The sequence below is a fragment of the Rattus rattus genome, chromosome 6, assembly GCF_011064425.1.
Source record: "Rattus rattus isolate New Zealand chromosome 6, Rrattus_CSIRO_v1, whole genome shotgun sequence".
NCBI classification, from domain to species: Eukaryota; Metazoa; Chordata; class Mammalia; order Rodentia; family Muridae; genus Rattus; species Rattus rattus.
The window spans coordinates 40935479-40960859 of NC_046159.1; the positions used below are offsets into that span (position 1 = coordinate 40935479).

General features: G+C 40.6%; 1 protein-coding gene and 1 long non-coding RNA gene across 2 annotated transcripts in view; one reads left to right on the forward strand and one right to left on the reverse strand.

Moving 5' to 3' along the window:
* The window catches only part of Cntn4 (contactin 4), a 952979-nt gene extending 933648 nt beyond the window's left edge, over positions 1 to 19331 (reverse strand). Inside the window, exon 1 of the mRNA XM_032906003.1 lies at positions 19105 to 19331. The gene's annotated coding sequence lies outside the window, so the exon portion shown is untranslated. The remainder of the gene's footprint in view (positions 1 to 19104) is intronic.
* Positions 19332 to 19410: 79 nt separating this feature from the next.
* Positions 19411 to 22596, forward strand: LOC116902691. Its single transcript, XR_004388233.1, has 2 exons — positions 19411 to 19498; positions 21685 to 22596. It is a non-coding gene; the product is annotated as an uncharacterized LOC116902691 (long non-coding RNA).
* Positions 22597 to 25381: the final 2785 nt, after the last annotated feature.

Genomic DNA, 25381 nt, shown 5'->3' on the forward strand with positions numbered 1-25381 from the left:
AAGCCTGCTCTATGAGATGGGACCAATAAATGACACTGTTAATGAGGTGAAGAACCTCAGGCTAGATAAGTCATGGACCTTAAGAAAAAAAAAAAAACTAACTAACTACTATTAGTCCTCTAAATGAACAGAGCAAATTTATAATTCCTTGTAATGTAATTTGATGCCCAGAGATCAGTGAATCACTCAACCATCAGGAGAGAAACTTCTTTTGCTGTAGATTGCCATTAACATGGAAAGCTAAACCTGGACAATGGGCAAAATATGAATGACTTTGAACTATTCGACCTTAAATAGGATGACTGCATCAATCACACCCTTCCCATCAAAACTCAGGAATCTATGCTGAAGAGGAGGGAGAAACGATGTTAAGAGCCAGGGGTAGTGTGGGACTTCATGGAAACAGTGTCTCTCAGACACGACAAGGCTGTTGCCCACATGGACTCAGAGACTATAATAGCTCACAAAACACCTCCACGAGCCCAAACCAGATACACTCTAAGCTCTGAGAAGGGGAACTAGGTACAAATTCCCACTGGTAGCCAAGAGTTTTATACAGTTGATAGCTACTGGAGAGGGGAAAATCAATTTTCCTCATAGGCGTAACACCATATCAAATACACTATAAGAAAGCTTCATACCCAGAAGTATTGAGCCGACACAAATCAGACTCCATGATTTTATGAGGGGGTTGTCGTTGCTGTTTCTGGATTTTCTTCATTTTAAGAGAGAGAAAGAATAGAACATTGGATGTGGAGGAACAGGGAGGATCTGGAAGGAGTTGAGGAACAGGAAAGCATATGAACTAAATATATTGCATAAGGAAAGTGGAATGTGAAAAGTCACAGGGACACTGCCTTTATACAGGATTGCACAGTTCCTACACACTCCGCTCAATCTTTGTGAGAGGGAGTTGTTATACCAGAAGAATCCTTCTAGCTTCCTGGATGACTGGAAATCTCTTCACATTATGTTGATCATTTTGGTGTCATCGTCAATGAGGCCCTCACCTGACCAGCACCATGCTCTTGGATGTAGTTTTGTTTGGTGTTGGTGTTGGTGGAAAGATTTCCCTACACAAAATGGGCTATCCTCAAATTCATAATCTTCCAACCTTTCTCCCTTAGACCTCGAGTTTGCAGGTACACATCACCATTCCTTCTCCAATGCATTTTCATTTAGAAAATGTACAGTCTTTGTCATTTTATAACAACAAGAATAAATGGACTAAAACATAAAGCACAAACTTTTATGTTATTTTACACTGAATGCTTTTAACTTTGATACTTTTTCCAAACATAAGAGTAATCTGTATATGTGTAGGTAAGTATGATAATTCAGAATACTGCGTAACAAATATATAATATGTGTAAATATGTATTAACACCGTTTGATCAAAGTTAAATGATAAAAGCTTGAGTGACATGAAACACATCGCAAACTATATTTCCCATGTATTTCAAAGAAGATTCCAATAGATGTAGGATCATAGAATATAACTATGCTCAATGAAATACCCCACTAATACATAACTACTCAAAAGCAATAAAACAAAAATACTTCTGCACCCCAAATCCATCCTTCCCTGAGTATAAGTAAGTAGGGTAATTTTAATGTGTCACTGGAGCTGAGAGCTACACATCAACATGTAGTAGACAGTTTCTGTTTTGGATAAGGAGGGGAGATAGAAGAAAGAGAGTACAGGTTATAAAAGTTCTCACAATGCATTTCACAATGCTTCTAGCAAGTTTGAAAAGTCCTAATATAAGGAATTTTGTTTAAAATCAATATTTTCCAAAGCTTGCTTCTGGTAAGAATTTTTTCTATCCTATTTATATCTAGAAGAATTGCTGTTCTACAAAACCTGCTCCAGCTCCCAAACCTGGCTGCACATCAGAATCACACGCATAGCTTATTTAAGACGCAGTCTCCCAAAGCTCAGCTCCGGAGACTCTGCTTCTGTACCCATGGAGTGGAGCTGTGAATCTTTATTTTCTCCTAAAGCTGCCAGTGTTTTCTGAGGACAGTGGTTTGGTGCAATTACCCAAGAGTTTATATCTAGTCCTAAAATGAGGACTTCCTTTTTCACTTCCAGGATGAGAACAAGGAAAGGGATTTCATGTCTATCCAATGACATGCTTCCTCCAACGACTTCCTTTCCAAGTTCTGTAAAAGCCTAGTTAGAGAAAGAAAGGAAAAAGGCTAGTTAGACTTGGACCCAGCCCTATTAGGATATCAGGGAACAAGTCAAATGTGGAGACATTTATACTGGGGATTTCATAAAATACCTTGGAGCAGCATTCAAATCTCGCTGCAGAAATACTAGGGCCCTTGGCTTTAGGGATTATTAACTACAAGTAATTAGGGCACACACACACACACACACACACACACACACACACACACACACACACACACACTGACTCTTTACTCTGGTAACAGAGCCTGCAGAAAAGTATGCAATAGCTAGACACAGCAACCTTTGGCTGTTGATCTTCGGAAATATCAGAAGTCACTGGGTGATGTCCATTACTTGGAGAGGATATAAGTCATCTCAAAACAGCAACTTGGAAGCCATTGCTATGAAAGGTGTTAAAGCTCCCCTTTGAATGAAACCATGATGGCAAAGGCAACGACACACTAAGGCTTTGGGTGCTTTTCCTCCATTCTGCTAAGCCCTGGGATGTGAATACTCATTGAAACTGAGTAAATGCTGGATGAAGGCATGGGGTTTCTTTGTTTCTCAAGACTTCGTGGTATGACGGACACTGCAAAGGTAACCTGTCTGCCTGTAGCATGGAAATGAGCAATCAAAAGGTAAGACAAGCAGGGTCAACTGTAAGACATTCCCGTCAACAATGGGAGATACACAAAAGAAAAGCTGTATAAGAAAAGCCACAAGGAGCCTATGGCATAAAAGAAAATCTAGTCTGCAGTGGCAGATACCACAGGGCAGTGCAAGCAGGGTAGCATGACAGGTTACTGAGAAACCCTACAGTGTTCAGCTCTGCACTACTTAGCTAATGATTTTGAGGGTCTGAAATGCTAAGCTACAATCCTGCAACTCTGGTATCTGTTATGCTATTTGGAATTAACTAAAAACCTAAGTGTCTGGGCACAGCTATGAGGGATCTTTTGTGAATCAGACCATTTGAGGTAGGAAGGTCCACCTTAACTGAGACTCATTTGAGGTCAGAAGATGGACCCTAAACCTGAGTCATACCTTCCTGTAACAGCCTATCTAAGGGCAGGGAAGAAAGAAACGTGTGCTTTTTCCAGATCATCCTTGCATGTGGTTCACTGGCATTAAAGCCTACGTCTTCAGGATTCTCACATATATTCAAGATAAGACAAACAGCCTTAAGGACTGAACAATTACTGGATACTCAGACTTTCCATTGGAGGACAGTCACTGTTGAACTAGCTGGAACAAAGCTTATAAGTCACTCTGATAAATTTTCCATATACATATATAGAGAGACATATATATATATATATATATATATATATACACACACACACACACACACACACACACACACACACACACACATAGCCATATATACATTAAAAACATTTACAGTAAGATGACTATTAGTTCATTTCCCAGTGGGAGGGTGGGTTTAGAATTTATTGTCCAACCAGACAAAAAATAGTGAGATTTTACTGCTAAGAAAGACAATTTGTTTCTGTGACAATATGTACATGGATATGTATAAAAATATGCATATATATGTAAAAATATTTGCATGCATGAATGTGTGTATGAGTGTGTGCATGTTTGTGTAAAACAAATACAAAAGGCTGTTACTTAAAATGTTATCCAACAGGATTAGCTCCTTTTTAAGATTGTCCAAGAACAGTAATTGTTATTAGAAAAGCAAGGCACCTCAGTCAAAGGAGAAAACCAGAATCGTGTCAGAAATAAGTAATATGGAAAGTGGCATTAGATAGCCTATGAGAACCTTAGCCATAAAAAGTTCTTAAAATGTACAACATAAAAGCATTTTATTATTTTGTGAGATTCTTCTTTTTTTATCACAGATATAATAACATTAGCTATTTGCTCCTTTTCTTGCTTCTCTAATTTAACCCTCAAATTATTTGTAAATTACTATGTATATTGAATGTACATATGAAATATATTTTACAGCTATAAATATTCTATATATAAAATGCAATTGTTATTTCTGTGGCTAGTTTGCTCTTATCTTACATACTTAACATGTGGCTGAATTGAAAACAAGAAGTAATCAAAGGTATGTCAGTCATAAATTTCAAAGCTCATAGACTAGAGATGCCAATCCACAAACTCTTCCTCACCCACCATTCAGATATGCATATGAGATCAGACAGACCTTTCAAATTTCATAATGACATGTTTTCAAACCTGTCTAAAATCTCATAAAGGCTTTCTAAGGACTATAGAATATTGCCAATTTTCATAACATACCCTGATTTTTCTCATATGATAAAGTTTTTTGAACAGTTCTATGAGGCATTACAGTCTTTGTCTGTTTTATGCCTAATGCTAAGGGAAGATTTCATATTCCGGTCAATGAAATAGTGTGATAAAAGACCGATGTCATCCCACAAAAGCCTGAGTTCCATTCATACTTTTCTCCTGTCCACACGGAGGGTTTCGCTCAGTAGACATTATATTGACTTTCTTTCATAAGTGCTCCCCATGAAGTGAGGATGTCAGCTCCATTCCTCTCTGCTCATCTGCATAACAACTCCCCATAACGTCTAGGCAACAGGCCCAAATACCCAATCTTGCCACCATCTGAGTTTTCTTTTCCTCAGAACCAAAGAATTCCCTGAAAGAAAATGTTAGGAGCCAGAAGTCTATCTTTTAAAATAGCCATGTAGTGACTCACTAAAGGCTGATCCATCACACTGATGGATAAGGTGGGAGGTGGAATACTGAGAGTTTCTGACCTTCGGTTCCAGGATAAATGGGTTGATATACTCCACCACCAAGGGACTGAAGCAGAAAGCTATGAGAACATGCTCTCACTGAATGAGATAGCCACCTTCCAGTGTGCTCCCATTGACAGAGTACTGGTTATTAATTATCCCATTTATGCTATGTTCTGTGTGCAGGTTTGTGGGAGAGGTGTTGAGACATGGTCTCACTATGTAGCACAAACTGGTGTTGAATTTTCAGTGCTTCAGCCTCTCTACCTTAGAAAAGGCATATGCCACCATGGAGGCATATATTTGAAAAATACACAAATTTGCACACACAAACACACACACACACACACACATCTAAAAGTGTTTATTCTCTGATTATCCTTATGTTAAACTCTATAATATCTATTTTCAATTATATAATTTTTGGATTATTATTCAATTAATTATATGAATATGTACTTGACATCATTTAATCCTAGTAGCAGGAAGGTGGTCAGTTAATAATATGATATATATCACTGCCTATAGAATCTTAATTTTTTTATCCAGATGACATGATAAAAATGAAGATTTTTAACACAATTGATCTAGAGTAAAAAACAAAATTCATCCCTGTTCACAAACGTCAAGCAAACACCCATTTATGGACCACAATGTCACCAAGACAACAGGCAAATATCTTATATAAAGAAACTTCTCTTCTAAATTGAACAGGTTACTCTCACTGAGAGAATTCATGTTCTTTGTCAGTAAGATACAGGGTGTATAGCACAAATGACCAACAGCAAGCTCAAACTGTTACTAATGTTGGACAATTCATTGTACTATTTCTTCACCTGTTTTAATCACTTAACCTCATAATTCACAATAATTGGGGAGATAAAAATCCATTACTGGGGTTGGGGATTTGGCTCAGTGGTAGAGCGCTTGCCTAGCAACCGCAAGGCCCTAGGTTCGGTCCCCAGCTCTGAAAAAAAGAAAAAAAAATCCATTACTGATAAATTGTCCATACGGAACTTATTGAAACCTCAAACCCTAGAGAAGCATGGTGAGGTGGATTTCTGACTTCCTTTCCACTGAATGGGTATACTTTGGGACATTCTAAGTACTAAGATGTAGAAATAGGTATATATGGGGCATCCTGGGAATAATATGAACCATAAGTACTAGGGCTTGAATGAACAGAAGGCAGCAGCCAGGGAAATTTATGTTTACAATGCTAGAACTTAGATTCTATATGATATAAAAACTGCCTATAGGTTTATCAAGTAATTAAAATGCCAGAATGAATTAACATGGCAGATAGCAAGAGAAAATATTTAAAACATGATGGAAAACGGTAAATAAATTCTCATATTCCTTAGGAAAAAAAGGAATATATTACAGTAATTAAGACATCCAAGAGAGGTGGTTAAATTATGAACGATAAACAATTGGTGATAAATATATCCTTGAATTCCATTGCCAAATTTACATACAGCCATCAATACAAACTTACTAAAAATGTTTCACTCTTCAAAGGCCATAAAATACATAAGATATAAAATAACATTTTTGTCTTCAAATATGTAAAACTCATTTGCAGCATGTACATTAATAATAAACCAGTCATTTTTCTTATACTTACTAAATTTTGAAATGCAAAGCACCCATAAAGAAACTGCTTTGCTTCAGGATAAAAAAGAATGCAGAAAGTCATTTCCCAGCACTTTCAGCATTACAAATAAAAGAAAGTATACATCTATTATAAATTTGCAATCACACTTGACTGAAAGCAACTCGAAACATTTTTATGCTTCTCCTTCGTCACATGTCAGCCTTTCTTTCATAGGTTGGCAAGATGGGCTATAGCTGAAGTACAAAGAATACAGATAAGAACCCAGGAAATAATTCATCCTTTATAATAAATAAGATTGTTCACCATAGCCAAAACCATTTCTCCAAAACGAAGTCTCCAGTAGTGCCAATCTCATCTTGGTTCTGATACAGTGACTGGCTGTAATCACCATAAAACAAAGCATTCTACAGATGCTTCCCCGCTCTGTCTCCACTCATAGAAGGGAGTTTGCATCGCCTGTGCTATGGGTAAGGAGAGTGGGCAAACATAAATCACTTCTCTATTTTAAAATAATGGAATTTGTGGTCTATAAATCATAATATCCACGCAGTGGAGCCACAACACAGGCAAGATGTGAATAAGTACATCAAAAGCAAGAGATCACAATGTTGTTAAGAGATGCTCAAATCATGTCATTGGCACCGGGTTCTGTGTGCAGATAGCAAGTGAACTTCAGTCTTCATAGCCAAACACATGTCCATTAAACACGAGGAGGGAAGGCTATGAAGAATGTTAAAGAAGTCTTATATTTCTCTCTCTCTCTCTCTCTCTCTCTCTCTCTCTCTCTCTCTCTCTCTCTCTGTGGGTGGATGGGTGGGTGGTATATGTGTGTATTGATGCCATGCCAAGGCTCAAGCAGTCCCTGCTTTGCATCACATCAAACAATGCCTGGCATCCATACAGACTGAGTCCTAATCTAAAACATGGGTTTATTGTTTCTAAGAAGGCACAGTTAGATAAATATACTGAATTCAGAAGCTGTATTACAAGAAACTTCCTAATATTTATAAATGTTAATTCAGAAAATTGGCAGTTGATGTGCTTGGAATAAATATAATGACTGAATAACAATATTCCCTTCAATTATAACTAAAATATAAACCATAATGCACTTTTAAATCACAACTAATAGAAGAATTTAATAGTACTAAAGAAGCTGGGAATACATGATCACCCCATGTTACATACCGTGTTTGTACATACACTCCAGCCAACTGTACAATATCTACACAATTACTGTGGCGTCTGGTATCCTAATCATCAAGGACCTTATATGACCTTAACATGCTATGAAAATAAAATACTTTTTAAGAGGTATTTTTAAAGTAGAAGACATGCTATATTCAGAGCCAGATCTTCCCACGAGTATACTGAATGTAGTTAAGACAACAGAAAGTCTACAAAACTGAAACAGAAGTTCTCTGCTCAGCGGTTATGAGCACCTGCAGCTGGTGCAAAGGATGCACGGTAAGTCTCACAAGCATCTGCAAATCTACTTCCAGTGCCCTCTGCTGGGCACACGTGGTACTACACACATTTCTTACACATAGATAAGGAAATTAACCACACATCAGATGAAAATACATCTTTTAAATAAAATATAGTCATGGTGCAAAATATATCATTAATGCATATTATCAAAGCAGGTTATCCTTTACTTCCATTATACTATGGTGACATCTTACGGCAATATATTATCACAACTCAGCAAGCAGAAACCAGGAACCAAGAATTTCAAACATGGACGTGAAACATCACTACTACCATTTTCTTACAAAAGTCCCCAGGAGCCTCACTCAAAACTTACTCATGCTTAATTTAAACGCTGTTGGAACAGCCTATATATTTGATTTTCTGGTTTGAAAAAGGTAAGGAGCAGCCAACAGAAAAGGCTGGCTCACAGAAGCAAGGAATCTTGTTTAACAATTTGACAAGCAAGAGAAAACACACAAGGGTGACCAGTGGAGGCACCAGTGCCCTACATACTCACAAGGAGATCTTGTTACACATTCCAGTGTGAGAGTACCACAAAACTGGGTGACAGAATAGGGTACACTACTTACTATTTCAATAAATGCATAAGCCATCAATATATAACCTTCTCATGTATGTCACAAAGACAGGTGCAGGGTTAATGTACCTCTATGGTTTACAGCATGTGTCATGGTCACTCTGCAGGTAAATGGATACGTGTGTGCATATGCATGCAGATGACAAGGGTCAATATCAAGTATCTAAGTTGCTCTCTGTGTGGTTTGTTGAGACATCATTAGTAACTAACTGAAAACAGAGGTTATCCATTGGCCAGAACACCTGGTAAAACCCAGGGACCCTGATATTCCTGACTCCTCGATTCCACAGCTATAAGTGTTTGTTGCCCCAATTTCAGCTTTTTACATTGGCCTGGGAATCCAAACTTAGATCCTTATCCACAATCTTTACTGTGCTATGCCCGAAGCACAAGCACTAAAGTCTTATGTACATTCTATAGGATTCTTTCAATGTCTCTATAACACACACACACACACACACACACACACACACACACACACACACACATATATATATATATGTGTGTGTGTGTATGTATATATAATGTACTATCAAATATAAATATACAAACAACAAAAATAAAACAAAAATTGCCTCTGGGAGAGATTACCACATGTCTGCATCCATCCAGGTGGCAAGGGGTAGAACGCAGACTCAAACTCATCAGCTTCATTAAAGTTCTCATGGAGGCCCATTTTTTTTATCTTGAATTACCAGGGGGCAAATTCTAGGGGATACTGAGATGATTCTGTGGGTGAAGGTGCTTATGGAGCAAGCTTGGCCATATGAGACCAATACCCAGTGGACATAACAATGCAAAAGGAAACCAAATCCACAAGGATCTCCTCCGGCTTCCTCACATGTGCCTTGGGCATACTCACACACACCCAAACCCTGCAAAATTCACACATACATACAATAATAAAAAATAAAAATGTTTAAAAAGAAGTGAGATACATCTGGGCCTGGTGGAATAGGCCTAAGTTCTCAGCTACCTAGGAAGGCACATTCTCGTTGGAGATTCTATGCTAAGGCCAAGTATGAGTGCAAGATTAGTCTGATCAACTCACTGAGATCCTGCCCCAAGATGAAAAATAGAAATAGGGGTATGGAACTGGCTAAGGGATTGAAATCTACCTTTGTTTCAATCCCTTGAGCTGAAAAAAAGTACTTTTTTTTAGTTATTTACCTGTCTAGTCAGGAAATATAGTAATCCTTTACTTATCACTTTTCAAAGGTAAATTGTTATTTAAAGCCACATCCTATTCACCATCACTTACATTAAAGAATGCTAGACGTTTGTATTGTAGCCTCTACTAGGACTTAGATGTGTGACTTATGCTGCTATTATTTCTCTCTATATATCACCCGTCTATTATTACAGCAAAGAGAAAAAAAATCCAGACTTCTGAGTTAACTCACAAGTCTGCAGAATCTAGAATGGCTAGCTAGCTAATAGACGATCACCTGTCAATGTGTCACATGACAGAATACTTACATTTACATTGCAGAGTTGAAGAGTCATCATCACGTAGATGACAATATAAATTTATAGAACACCAAAGTATGGCGGTGTACCTAGAATCAAGCCTGAAAGAGCACGGCCTCTCAGAAAGTCATATGTTTTTGTTTGATTTCCTCTTTCAAACTGGACCTATCCTATTATAAGAACATGTGCAGTGCCTGCCCTTTATGGAAATGTCTGTGACAACCTTGAAAGGCAGAGGAGAACATGGACTTTTTCTACTAACACAACTGTGTAGGGGCACAGAATTTCTGGTATACAGGAGGAACTTGACAGTTACAAAAGGAAGTTCGTAGAGGTAAACAAAGAAAATCACATACACTGTTTGAAATAATTTTTAAAGGATATCTTTTTTAGTTTGTGGGTACATACAGGGCCAGAACCGAGCATCGTATTTTCTGGAATTGGAGTTAGTAATGAGATAGATGTCAGGTGACATGTGGATCCTGGGAACTGAACCTGGGCCCTTCAGAAGAACAGGAAGTGTTCATAAACACAGTGCCATCTCCCCAGCCCATGAGCACTATTTAAATCCTCAGTCCACGTTCTTCAGTATGATTATTTGAATAAATTAGGGGCATTTTAAAAAGAGTCTTCAAGATCATTGTACTGTGGTGTTCTTGATTCTGAGATCCTTCCTCTCATCTTCTTGTGAAGCAAATTCCCTCCCTCAAAACCATTCCACCTTTTGTTTTATGAATTTAGAGAGAACAGGCATTGTAAAGTTTATGACCTGTAGCAGACCTTGCTTAAACACAGCAAATAATTTCTATTTGCAACCCACAAACAATATGATTAAGTGTAGCCCAGAAAAACAAAATCAAATCTTGTCTAAAAATGGAACAACCCCACAGTCATTCTTGCTTTAGGAGTATTAGAGATTAAATATCTATCACAAATATTTTTAACCAATCTGTTTTACTCACACTATTTCCCAGAAATGGCACAAACCATAACTAATATCCTAGGAACATAAATTTTTAGCTTAACTGTATTGGCATCACCTGGCATGTTCTGGGAGCAGTAGCTGGGGAGGATTTATGTAAGAGATACGTAAAAGTGACGATCAGTGATCATCAACAAAGCAGGCTACTTTAATTTTAGTATAATTTATTCATGATGCTATTTGTATTTTGAATGGAATACTACACACACATCATTTCATTGTTTCCATAAACGCCTTTTATCTGCAGGAACTACCTCATTAATGTAAACTGGTTACATTCATTATTTTTTAGTTATTCAAGTTTTAGTTCATTTTGTTGCTGAAGGTAACAGGCTGCTACTATAGTTTGAATATTTTTAATTTTAATCGTTTTATTTTTGAAATGAAAATACAATTATTCATTTCGCCTTCCTTTTCCTCCTTCCAACCCTTCCCAGGTAACGTACTTGCTTTCTCTCAAGTTTATCATCTTTTGAAACTTTGATGAACTTTACGAAAATCTATTTTCTACTATTATATACATGACAGGACTATGTCTTCCTGAGGGTCATTAGTTCTGTCACAATCAAGCAGCCATCACACAGGACCAATGGTCCCAAAGAACTCGCATTGTGCTCGATGCTTGTGAAATATGGAATGTTACAAAGTCGTGGGCAGGGCGGCCAACTTCTCCTGGATTCCATAGAGTTGTGTTTGGGTTAAGATTGAATGTATTGCATCCTGGGATCACCAGAATCATGGGAAAGTCAGGAGGGCTGCTCACACGCAGCAGCACGCAGGTAAGTCTGAGGCCTGGGTGACGCTGAAAGAGGCTGTACGTTGAAGAGTGATGTTTAAAGTGGACACTGGGCAAACTGTACTAATCACAGCAGGGAAGGACAGTCAGAGTAAGGCAGCCAGACAAGCGATGTAAACAAAGGTACAGAGGTTCACATGACAGGTTCTTGACTGGATGAAGACAAGCTGAGGTGGTAAAACTGGGAGGAATAGGAAAAAGGCAGGTGAGTTCCCTCAGAAACGGGAGTATGTCCTAAGTGGAGCCAGCACTCACCTCAGAAGAAAGGATCCTGCTTGTGGCTGTGGTTTAAGCATACCTCTGACATTGTTCTTTGCAGAGACATAAGCCTTGAGAAATATGAGCGCTCTGGGTTTATGATGTAGTGGCACACATATCCGTGTCTGGGTAGGGAGGATGCCAAATGGTTCTTGGCTGGAACTATGATTTATTACAATGGAGTGGAACGGCTGTGAAATCCACAACAAAAATAACACATCAAAAGAGTTCAGGAAGGGGGGAAAATGCCACACGAAAACAAACACAAATGCTCCTATCCTTTTCTAGAATTCTTTGTTCCTTTTTTCTTCATTGATCTCCTAAATCAATACTGACTCCAAATTTAAGTAAAATAAAAAATAAAAAAATAAAACCACCCAGCTCAAACCAGCTTAAGTCAAAGGCAGTTTATGAATTAAAAGTTGCATAACCACCAGAGCTTCTCACTTTAGCCCTTTTGGAGTGGTGAACTAAAACAAAGCAAGAAAGGGTTTCCCCCTGCCAGCCCAGGACAAGCTGATGTTGTCTTCTTTTTGAATGATATATGATATGATAAATGATAAACCAGAAGAAAAGGCTCTCTTTCCAGGGAACTCTGCTCTCCTATCTCTAAGCATTGGCTCAGGAGCTGCTGTGAAATCCTGCTGGAAGGTGTGAAAGCCAGCGAGGATCTGCCTGGTCCACAGTGACCCTCCCTAGGCAGTTTCCTTTCTTTTCTGGAACAGTATAGAAAGGTAGAGTCTGTGTTCTTCTCTTATGCTTGGCCTTGAGCATAAGATGTATCTTTATTTATGTGTCTGTGTTTCTGTGTTGCGGGTGTGTGCATGAGTATGAAGGTGCCTGTTGAGGCCGGATGAAAGAATTCCCCTAAACCTGCAGTTACAGGGGGCTATGAGCAGGAAAGTGGGTGCTGAGAAGCGAACTCTGGTCCTCTGCAGGGACAGTGAGAAATCTTTTTTTTTAAATGTATAATTTTTTATTGGCATTTTTAATTTACACTTCAAATGTTATTCCCTTTCCCAATTTCCCAGCCATAAGCCCCCTATTCCATTCCCCTCCCCTTCTTCTATAAGGGTGTTTCCCCCTTCCAACCACATCCCCTTTCTGCCTCTCCAACTCTTAATCACTGAGTGCCTCTCCACTCAAAAGTTCCAACTTCTAAAAGAGAAATAGGTGCGCTTATCCTCACATGCCAATAGCAAGATAATAATAAAACCCAAGGTTAAATGGGAAATGGGGATGTATGTTCAAAAGGGAAGGGACAACTCTCTTTCCCACAACTGCAGTGGGAAATGGGGAATGAGTTGCTAATCTTGCTGGAACTCACTGGAAGCCTGTGACAATAACAGGGGAATTATCACTGAAACTCATTTCCCTTTCTCCTGAACAAGACTCCTTCAATTTCCTTTAAAGCAAAGGATCCAGTTCCATCCAGTGAGCATGTGGATATACATCATCATAATCACTGTCAGACTTGGCCTATAGAAATATCTAGAGACTTCTCTGGAAAATTTCTGTGCCCACACACTGCAACTTCATTGAAAGATCAGAAGTCTTTGGACTTACAGGAGGACAAATTGTATGCAACCCAATTCCACAAAGGCCTCCAAAGAGCACCAGTCAATCAGGAACTATGCAGAGAATACCGTTCTGTCTGAGATGATTTGTAATTACTATGATGTCACTTTCTATTCGGATCATCATGGTATGAAGGACCTGTGGAACGTGGGTTTTTGGACATTTGACAATATGACACTGTGCTTAAGTTTCTTTATTCCTTCAGCTCCATTAAAACACACTGATAACTTGAAAAAATAGTGCATATCCAAGTTGGGCATTTAGCTCAATGGCAGAATAATTGTCTAGAATGCACAAGCAGGCAGGCCAGATATCTCTGTGGATAATGGTGCTTGCTGTCAAGTCTGATAACCCCAGGACACATAAGGTGGAAAAAAAAACTGACTCCCACATCTTGTACTCTGACCTCCCATAGGTTACATTCCCTTACACATACACATACATAAAATAAAAAAGAAAGAAACCTAGAGTACAAAGGGCTCTGTGTTTAATCGCTGCACCAAGCACCTTCCCTTACATATCTATGACACAGAAATGAGAGAAGGGGAAGGAAAAGGTTATATATTTAAAGAGGGCAGTTTTCCTAGAACATCGGATAGAAATTCAAGAGGAAATGAATACAAGCGAGTTGGGATGAGATAACATAGGTAGGATCATCACTAACTGTGAAAATCCACACATGATTACTAACAGGGGAAAACAGTGCCTGTAGATTATCCTTTGGGGAGAACTGCCTTGAAACCTCGCTGTTGATCACCCAACTTCCGGATACTACCTCTTTATAAAGGAAAATCATACAAGCTGTGTAAGGCAAGGTCTCTCCTTCAGAGTGGCTGGGTTAAAATGACAGGATAGCAATCTGAAAGAAAACTGTATCTGAGAAGACATTAAGGTTGTGGGAAAAGTCCCCTGGATCACACCCAAAGTGATATAAATGTCAACTTTGCAAAACTGAGAAAATGGGGTGGGGGTCCTCTCCCTAACAGGTGGAATGATACAAACAGAAACAAAGCAGCCATTCTGACCACAGGCTAGTATATCCATGAATCTAACAGAAAAGAGATTTGCTGAGAAACTAAGAGGAACACAGCTCCCACATACCTCTGTGCTGAGAATAGTTAGCTTCTACAATGGCAGCTTAGGTAAAAGTCATTTGGGGTAACAGGCACTAATGATTTACTTAAAGTAAAAGGACATTGCAGTGAAAGGGAGGGAATCTTCACTCTGTTCTCTGGATCCCAGGTAAATCTATACATCAAACTCTACTCCGTGTATGCTGTGTTCTTTGTTATTCCCCCCAGGAACTCTTAATGACATGGATATGCATGTAGGAGAAAGGAAAATGTGACCCATGTCTTAAGTGAGAAAAAAATGCTTCGCCCAAACCAAAAAATACTGTAGTGTCCCTGCCTAAAACAAAATCGTGTGTGTGTGTGTGTGTGTGTGTGTGTGTGTGTGTGTGTGTGTGTGTGTGTGTGTAAATAATTTAAACTCAGACTATGGTTCAGATGCTGACACATCACAGTTTATTTTTTAAAATGACTTAGTTCAATTCTGCCAGCATTTCCTCAGTTGTACAAGAGACACGAGTATAACTACTTAGACGGGCAAAATGCTTAGAAACATATCTGTCCCTGCCTGAGGAACCAAGGAACTGGGGAAAGCCGGTGAAGTGACATGTATAAAATGAATAAAATTGACAGTGACAGACTGAGAGAGAATGCTGGCTGCTCCACTCACCACAGCTTTCCTTACTAGAAATGTAGGCAGAGCACATCTTCCAGCCTCCTTTAAGCATGGAAATCACACCCTCTTGGATCTGAGTTTTACCAAGTGTCCCTAAACAAAAGTGACTGGCACCACCTGCCAGCCAGGGCAATTAACACCCAGTCTCTTTCTTCTAAAAATTCCATAGGATTCAGCAGAGTTTCACCACAGAACACATGAAGGGTGCTCTCTGACTCACACCTTTCAGAATTGCTGCTAAAAATCACCCATATTGGGACGTGACAGGAATTAAAAAATGTATTTTATGCATGAAGCAATATGCTTCCCTGACTTGTGTGTTAGAGATGTTAAACTAGGCAATCCACTCCATCAGGTTCTTTGATTTTCACCTCATGTTTTACACTATTGTGGAAACTTAAAATGGAGACCGTTCCAGCTTTAAAGCTAGGGAAACTCAGACTCACACAAGGCATCTGACTGTTAGAAGCAGATTTGGAACTCAGTGAGTCTGCTATAAGGTCAAGGGCCTTCCCTCCCTGCAAAAAGAATTGCAGTGTGGACTGTGTTCTTGCTTTCTCCCTTGGTCACCTCTGATCCCTGGCTTGTTTCTTCTTTAAAACTACTCATTGTCCCTCCTAAGTTTGCATCCAGAACTAGGAGAACTCCTCCCATGCACTCCTTCTAAGGGCTCATCCCAGGCATTTGCCTTATGACAAGGAAACTGGCTCTGAGAAGACAGACTCTGGGTACTTCTGCAACTGGCTACTTTGTCACTGGTAATGAATGACAGACACAAACAAAAAGAGAAAGGTAACAGTAACTCCCAACTCCCAAGCGGGCAGTGATCTCTTAAAAGGAGTGTTGGCCCAGTGATACCAACAGATACCTAAAGCATGAGCACTGTCTCACACCTTGCTACTGTGAATTTACCATACCTCATCCTCAAATGTGCTCAAATTTTAATGATTTATTTAAATTTTCTTCTCATAGAAAATAATAAAGGAAACTTAAGACAAAGATGAAGAGAAAGAAATCACTTAAAGCACTAAATCCTGGAGTCTGAAAGACTTCAGGTGCTGTTTTATACATACAAAACAATGAAAACAAAGGACGTGTACACATCAAAGACTAGAAGCCTACCCCCGACCATCACAGGAAATGGGTTTGGTAAAAATCCTATAAAAGTAAGTTCACCACAAAGTTGAATTTCACCTGATAAAAAGAGAGGTTACAGCTCACACGTATTTTTTTTCTGACTTTGAATATAACAAAGAAAACTAAAATGCATTGAAACCAATATCAGATAAAGTTGGAGATAGCAGAAAGCTGAGTAAGTCAGGAGTATAAAGAGGGTGGTTTCCACCGACAGGCTTAGTTAATGAGGTTATTAAGACTTAAATTGCAAATAAAAGTTGTCCTGGGGAACTTTTGAAAGAATTTGCAGCCAAAAACTCAGGAGTTTAAAGGTTAAAAGTGCAAAGGCATACTTCTGAACAAGAGGTCATGTATAAAATAAAGAGATGATAAAAAAAAAAAAGAAAGAAAGAAAAATCCAACCGCATTTGACAGATTTGTTCTTCAGTCACCCTTAATCGGGTACTTCTGGAATGACTACGGAAAGAGGTTCTTAACTGCTTTCCAACTGACTTGAAAGTCTTCAAACCTGAGAAATTGCAAGTGGGTTGACAGGCAACAAATAAGAGATCTGCATTTGTTGCAGTTTCCAGAGGCAGCTTTAACAACAGGTGACTTCTCAGAGCTGTAGACTCTTAATTCAAAAGACCTTTCCCACCTTGCAAGCAACCTGAGTGTTCCACACTGAACCCTAATGAGACTTATTATCCTGACCTCTTATACCAAGACAGGCAGTTAAAGTCGGTGGAAACCAATGTTTTGTTTTGTTTTAAGAGAAGGGAGGGGGTGAATAGAATTTTATAAAGCAGCCAAACTCATGATCTTAGTGAACTAAGCTTTGGATACTCAGCAGTGTTTCTTACTGTTCACAACCCACTGGAAATTCCCAACCTGCTCTGAATGAAATCTAGACGAAGGCACCAAGAACAGATTTAGAGAAATCTGAGTTGGCTCTTGACCCAGCAAGGCGTGTCTGTAGTCTGATGTGATGCTCTTTTTCAACCCCCTGAATTGAGACTGATAATGCCTGCTCTCCAGCAAGGCTTGAAACATTACTGTAAGGAACTCCCACCCCACCCCCAAGCTACAGTTGCTAGGGCTCCTACTGTGCTAAGGAACAAGAGCTATACATCTCAACATGCAAAAGCATAAAAGCGCATTCCAAATTATTCTATGTAGTTGTCCAAACAAATCAGTCCTGTTGTGTTTGTTCCTTGAAACACCCAGCTCCCATCACCGTAAATTACTGGAAAAGCTCACACAATTAAAAGGCACCTTTATTTTGAAAAAAAAACAAGTCTTGTCCCCCTATTGGTTCCTGTAGGAAACTAGGAAAAGTTCGGCGAGTGGGGCTCACAGGACCTGCCTTACAAACAATCCTTTTAATGTGTCCCCAAGATCTAGCCTGCTATCCTTCCTGCACTCCACACACTCCAGGGATTATCAGTTACACTGATTAACCTGGTCACAGCCTCTGCAAATCTTTGCCTCAGAGCATAATGCCTGGGGCTCACAACCTATCACCTTATTTCCCAATGCTCTAGGCAGCCTCCTTGCAACACAGCGCGGTGCCACAAAATGCATTCACGCATCAGGTTCTGCTTGGTTAAAGAGACTGAGGAGCCTACCTACGTCCACCTGGCCTACGCCTTTCAGTTTTAGTGAAATATATAAACGGTAAAGAGCAGAAATGAAGCAATAATTATTTCGAGAGCAAAAGGGTTAAAGGTTGGCACCTGCGGGACGCCTGATACCCACCTCTCTGCCGCTTGTGCAGAGGACGTGGTGCAGTTGCCTTTGCCTTCCCCAAAGAAACTGAACACCCTCCCCTCCCCATAAGTTATTGGAAATACATGCTGCCCCTACAAGCTGCTAAGGCCAACACTGGAAAAATCTCGTGCCGTCCACAACACCAGAGACCTGGTCGGTGTTGTTAAGCGCGGAGCAATCACTCACCGTGCTTTGCAAGGAACCCTACACAGTGTGGGCGCTCCAAAAATGAGCGTTTCAAAAGCGATCTCTCAATGCTGTGTCCCAGTCTCCCGAGCCCTGATGTCCAAGTCCCTTCAAATTTCAGCCCAACTTCACCTGCCCATACTACGGATTGCGCCTGGATAGATACCCCGGCACGACACCCACCCACAGCATTTAAAGAAAAAAAAAATAGCAAGAAGGCGCCCACGGAGCGAAGGCGCACGGAGAGGGCAACAGCGTGACCCAGCTGAAGACGCTGATTTTAAGGGTTCTGGGTGCATTTTCTGCTATAGGCTCTTCGTTTGGTGGCCGTAACGCAGAGCAACAAACTTCTTTTCACAGTAATAAAGGAGAACACGGGTCACCAGGAGGTAACAGTGGCGTCCGGGGGATGGGGTGCTGCTACGCCAGGTAGAGTTTTCTCAGCTCCTCACAGCCTCCCGGTCAGCCCCGCAGGAGCGACAACCCTGGGTACAGATCTGTCCATCCTCAGTCCTTAAGGACCAAGCTCTTTTATCCCAAGCCACAAACCAGGGTGCCTGGGAGAGAGCGTTCTGGAGTCGGGATGGACTTACCCAAGACGCCCGGCACAGCGCTTAGGAGAACTGGGCTTGCAACACAGCCAGCGTCCGAAGGTCCCAGCGGAGTGGCAAAAGCTCCCTACTTGCGACCAATCCTGGTTGTGAACCTAGTGCTCTGTGGCTGCCGCGCGCTCTTCTCCCTCCCCGCGCTTGTGGCAGCTCTCAAAACCCGGCGCACCGGAGTTCAGGCTGCAGCGGTTCCTTTGCTGCCACCAGCGGAAGACTCACAGGGAGGGGGGGCGCCGAGACAAGGGGAGGGCGGGGGCGGGGGCGCGCTCAGTGGAGCTGGGCATGCTCAGTGAGCCACCAGAGGCAGTGCACCCTTAGGCGTAGCACCTGCACCGCCCTGCCCTGGGGAGGCGACCCCGAGTACCCACGCGGGACACTGGTAAAGGGGGCATTGTCGGACATGACTAGCTCTGTCTGGTTCTTGGAGAGGGACGTAAAGGGTGTGTTTGTGCCGGGGTACAAAGAGAGGATGGCATCTTCCTTTGCCACCTGAATATTGGGGAACCAGTAGGTGCGACCTGCCTTTGGCTTCTTGTACACTCGGAATCTTAAAGGTGGCCAGGGATACCACGTCTGGACTAAGAATCGCTGCGCATGGGTTTGGGATGAGCGGTAGTAAAAGACTTGGGATATGGACCGAGAAGGCTTTGGGGTCGGATTTACTTGCTAGTTCTTAGGCCAAGGGCATCGGCCAGACAGTGATATGAACCGGACCTGGTGTCTTTACCGGTACAACATACTGTCAAGCTGAATGAGTCTGGAAAGGGATAAGGGAAAGGAGGAAACACTTGCGATAAAATAGGGACGAGGATCAATATGTGCAGTATGGGGGCATGCTAAAAGCGTCGTTATTCAAAAGCAGGTGCAACGGTTTAATGGTAGTCCTGTGGTCATTACACAGGACTCTACAATTCTTTGCAGAAACGGCTCCCTTCCCTTCGCTCCAACTCTAAATTTCGAGGTAGCCATCGAGACTGGGTAGGAAGTCTCAGCCCCCTTGATCCCTGCGCAAAGGGAGTCTCCAGGCAGAGGAGAGGCAGGCAACCCAGTGGAGCTCATCTGGAAACCATTTCCAGCAACCCCAAGAGAGACTGAATTTTCTCTCCCTGGATAGAAAAAAAGCCCCCCGGGGATTTTACAGAACCCCAGCCTTCCTGTGCCTGTCTCAGCAGTTTGGAGCTACATAAACAACTTCTGACCATTTACACAATCATACAAACCTACCCTGACATCTCCATTATGTGGGAAAGATGTTAACTGGGAAACTATTTTTAAACTACTGCAGTAAGCAATCACCCCACTCCTCTAAACACACGCGGCAGCCTCCTTAGTTGGTACAAGTGATTTTGGTTTTGATTTAGCCTCACGTTTGGTTGTTATTGTTTTTTACTTTTAACATAATTAATTCTTGAAAAATGAGCAGATCTTAATGAAGGGATAGCTATCGTAAGTGTTTCTCAGTTTCTGAAGTTAGTGTTGGAAAAAAGAGCCCCTGACCTCATTTTCTAAGTCCTTAAATTGGGAGACAGACATAAGCCCCTCCCCTTCTCACATGGGAAGGGATTTTTACAGAATAGAAAACTTGGTAGTATATTTTCCCTGGTAAATTACTAAAGATGAATGGTTTCTAGTAAGTTGAATTCATCTGCCTGATCTACATGATTTTGATTACTTTTTGCTGCATAGATAATATATGTGTGTGTGTGTATGTATTTCTCTTTTTGTATTTTTTTAAATTAACTTTTTCTGCTAGCATACAAAAGTGGATTAATTATTACATTTCCATATATATATATGTGTGTATATGTATACATATATATACATATATATATGTGTACATATGTATTGAGTACTTTGTCCTGTATATGTCCTCTCACTACATTCCTGAATCCCCACCCAAACAGCCATAGTCTATTTTTAACCAAGAGTCACTGGAACACGCACACACACATGCACATGCGTGCACGCACACACACAAACACACATTCATATACATATTCTTATTATATGTTATGTATATTATTTTCAATAAAAGTTGATAACAAATATGGCCTAGCTTAGGAGAAAACATTCTTTTGTGTACACACACACTCAGCATAGTCTGAGAAAACGTGGTATTATGGCATTTTAAACTCAATATACAATTAGCAACAGTTAAAAAGAGGGGAGAGAGACTGCCAAGATGTTCCTCCAGTAGGATGAAAATTGCAATAATTTTCAAACTGTTGTGAACACTATGAGAAAACTCCATCAACTATGTTTCTGAATTTCAGTTCTAAATGTTTCATTTGCTCTCTTACCTTTAATTTGTTTTTCATGACTACTGTGCAGGAGACCTTGTACTGTAGCAAAGGAAAGAAAGCTCACTATGACCATGACTTAGAATCTGCTCAAGAGATGACCATCTAGTAAGGAACCCAATGTATATCTGGAGAGACAGATCTGGGTCGGATTGCTGGGATGTCAGTTAACTGATAAGCTGGGGGCTGGGGATTGTTCTTTCAATCAGCCTGCATCTAGCTTAAAATAAAAGCAATAATCCAGTCCCGATTTTCCATCCTGCAGGGAAGAAGCAAGGCCACCTCTGCCAAGAAAGCCAGCTTCTCACTGAAGCTCTCCTGATTGGGGAGTGTTCCTCAGAGAATCAACCTCTGCCAGGAGATGGAGGTGGCTTATTTGGAAGAAAACATCCTCACACGTGTGTCCCTGTATATCCGGGACCCCCAGCTAAGTGTCAGTTCCGTGCTCAGAGAACCTGTGATTGGGATTCTCTGGGGGGAAATGTTCCAAACGAATCAATTAACACCACCAGCAGAGAGTTCAATACCACTGTACTGAGACCCAGCTTTGTATCAGTGCATGAATGAATTACTGGTGCTCATGTCATTTGCAAATAGTCATCATTATAGCATAGTGGAAAATACCCCTACCCATTTAGTCTGAGTAGCACCTTAGCAGCACATTCCAATAACCCTCATGGACCCTCCAAAGTATTTGCACATATATGTGCAGATTAAGCTCCAGATAGTTTAATATGAGACTATCTATTTGGACACAAGGTCACCCCTTACACTCATTAAACCAATCTGAATGAGGTCTGATAACTCTTAAGGGAAATCAGCACTTGAAATGCTTTCGACTTTTTGGAGACACGGATGGAATATATCAGCAGGTTTCACTCAGCATGAGACAGCTCTGAAAACTCCAGAAAGGACATGTCCCTGTGCTGTCCCACCCCACCCTCAGAGTCGTTCTTCACACATCCAGGGTTTATGGTGGGTGTGAATTTAATGTAAGGGGTGGAAGGGGGGGAGAGGAGTACTTTACAGAAAAAGCGTGTTTCTTCTAACCAAATCTGATCTGAGTCAATTTTTCTGCTGAGCCCTCCTACCCAGTGGGAATTAAAAAAAAAAAATCCATAAACAGCACTTTTTTGTGTTCTAAATGACATGAATAAAATGATCCAGCGCTGAAGAGATAACTCAGTGTGTAGTTGTGCTTGCTTTTCATGAAAGCAAGGGGAACTTAGTTCAATTTCTGCAAACACAGAAAGAAAAAATCCTAGGCTTGGCCATGTGTTGGAAACCCTACCCTTTTGCAGGCATCGGGGCAGTTATAGGCAGATATCTGGGACTTGATGGCCAGCCGTCCTGAGCTAAGTGAGATACTGGGTCCCAAAGTGTATGACAGAGGGTAGTGGAGGAAGGACTCTTGAAATCTTTGACGTGTACACTCACAGGCACATGCTCCTGTCCACAAACAAATACACACACACACACACACACACACACACACACAGACACACACACAGACACACACACACACACACACACACACACACACACACACACACACACAGACACACACACACACATAGACACACACACACACAGACACACACACAGACACACACACACACACACACACACACACACACACACACACACACACACACACACACTGGAAAATAGGTTGAAGGAGCTGTGGGGACAACGCAGATGAAGCAAACAACTGGTTTTTATACTTAATTTGATTTTCTAAAGCCTTAATAATCTTCATGTAAGAAGTAACACTTGTACCCCTCCCTGGTTTTGAAGAATAACCTTAAGTTTATAACAAATGAATAAAATAGTGCTTGCCTGTAGAATTGTGTCAGGATGGCTTTATGTTCCATTGTTAAGATACAGCAAGGAGATCTTGGAACACTAGGCACAGCCTTCTCAGCTCACTCCTATTTCACTGACGTGGGTGACTCTTGAGCTGCAGTCTAAGGACGTGGGAATAATAATGGCTTCATAGTGAGATAATGGTAATTAGCACACAAAAATTCAGTTAATTACCATGAAGGTTATGACACAGACTGACAGACAGAGTCAAAGTAAACTCCAAGCCTTCCACCCCCAGTCAAGACTCTAAAAGGGCCTGTGAGGCTCCCGTTGAATTTAGACATAAAGCACAATTGAAATCAGTCACCTGTTCGCCCTCCATCCTTATTTGTAGACCTAATTTCTTGGTATGAAATTCAAAAGCAGTGGCTCTAAGAGGAGTGTATATTTTGATAAAGTGCGTATAGTTGATTTTCATTGTTCCCTGTGATTATATCCCATAAAGTTGCTGTACATAATAAAGTGTTCCCAGTAAAAATAGAGGGGTAAGTCCCAGAGTCACTCTGTTAAAAGGATCTTTATTAAGCGATGAGCACATAATCCTATTTTCTGGAAGCTTCTGGTAGATGCTCTGTTTTAGTATTTGTTATTGTTTCCTGAACACTGAACTCGCTTCGCAGTGCAGTAGCCTTTGCCTAGCAGAGCTTGTTATCCAAAGCTTGTATTTCTCTGTAAAGCACAGCAGCCTTTTTAGAAACACCAGGAAACACGGTATGTATGGGGTCATTTTGAACAGCAAAATTACCAGAGAACATTCTAAAATAGCTAGCAGTGCCGGAAACGAAATTTCCAGGCACTGTAGGCTGAAGCGAGAAGGCAGGGTATCATTGCTTGACCTGGGCCAGGAGACTGTGTCTTGGGAGGCTCAAGCTATGTTCTCTGTACATTATAAGCACCCATGTGCCTCCAGGTATCATCTTCAGTGGTTTAAGTATTAACCTCTGGGTTACAGAAAACTTTGAACAAGAAAGCAAATTTTGCAGTTATGGAATCTGCAAGTAATGAGGATTAACTGGATCAGGTTGCTTGGCTTTAAAGGGAGAGGCTCATGAGCTCACTTGATTTGTGTTTCAAATTACATGCAATCGAATTTATAATCATTTGAAAATATATTATTGTGAGATTAAAAAAACCCTTTGTACGTTCTGTAGTATGTCTTCTGCCAGCTTTCTCAATCAAATTAGGTAATGCAATTACTTTAAGTGACATCCCTTTTTGTCACACACCACAATTGCTTTGTGTTTACTTCACAGTGAGTACGTTGTGTTATTGTCGTTGAACGTTATTATCCATTCAGTTCCACACAAAGTATAGACTTTCAAGAACTAATGCAAAGTTAAGAAGAATAAAGAAAGCTTAGGGAAGTGAAAAGGGCGTCTTCCTAGGAGTAAAAATAAAAGACAAGCCCCTCGAAGAGAATTATTTCTGATGATAAGATGTTTTGCTTTATTAATAAGACTCAGAAAGCAAATTGTTTACATCTTTGTCCTTTGAGAATATTGCTTAAAATTCAGACTCGGGGGCCCTTGATGTTCTATGGATTGTGATAGTCATGTCCTTATTTAATTCTTTTGTTCTTAAAGGTTGGCTAGACTTATTGATTTACTATTATTGATCTCCTGAAATGATGGATGTCACTTCCTATATTAGGTTACACAGAGACTGTGGTTTTCATTTGATAGTCTCAGGCTCGGCCTCATTCCACCAGGTACTGTCCTGTGGAGACTCCCTGGAAGCTTACCTAAGGGCCACATGGTGCACACACACAAATAAACACGAGCCCTCATGATCACATGGATAAGCTAGGGAGATGTTTTGAGGCTGCCTGACCAAGCGCTCCATCAGAGAATGTGTCAGCTAGTTCTCCGGGTCCAGTAAAGTCTTGAGATGAATGAAGCACTGGCCCATTAACATGGTTTCAGCTTCACGAAAACCTTGGTTGGAAAGACCCCTAGAACTATTGAGAAACTTGTTTAGTTCCTAGATCTACCCCAACATTATGTAGTTAAAGTTTATTGTTTTCAGTCCAAAGGTTGGAAGTGACTTGTTACACAGCAGTGGATAACAGATATGTGCCACAATATATACTGATCTGA